The following is a 548-nucleotide window of genomic DNA, read 5'->3' on the forward strand; positions in this document are numbered from 1 at the left end:
TCCTCCGTCACTGAAGCAAGCAAGCCTCATGTTCGCTTCCAGCTGCCTGGCTGCCGGCCGCCATCTTGGCTGGCAGTTAATTTGCATATCGCCCTGATTAGCCAATAGGAAGGGTAGCGGTCGTATGCTAATTACCATGTTTCTCTTTTATTAGATAGGATACAAAAAACACAGATTGCCAGAGTGGATTACAAAAAAACACACAATCCATCTCATGCTGTCTACGGGAAACTCGCTTCATACATAATGACATAGGTAGGTTAAAATAAAATAATAGGAACTCACACAACTTAACAAAAGGAAGATAAACAATCCAATCAAAAAATGGGCAAAGGACCTAAATAGACACTTTTCAAAAAAGGACATAAAGAAGGCCGAGGCCAGATGCTTCTCATGAATTCTGGGAAGGCCACAACGAAGTCAAAGGCACCTTGAGATTTAATCTATACCAAGATATTCAGCAAAGACATTTTGAAACCCATAGACAAGAGGGTATGTAATGCCTCAAACCCTCACCCAACTCGCTCCTCAGATTGGCTGAGTGATGC

The sequence above is a fragment of the Myotis brandtii genome, unplaced genomic scaffold (genome assembly GCF_000412655.1).
Source record: "Myotis brandtii unplaced genomic scaffold, ASM41265v1 scaffold537, whole genome shotgun sequence".
NCBI lineage: Eukaryota > Metazoa > Chordata > Mammalia > Chiroptera > Vespertilionidae > Myotis > Myotis brandtii.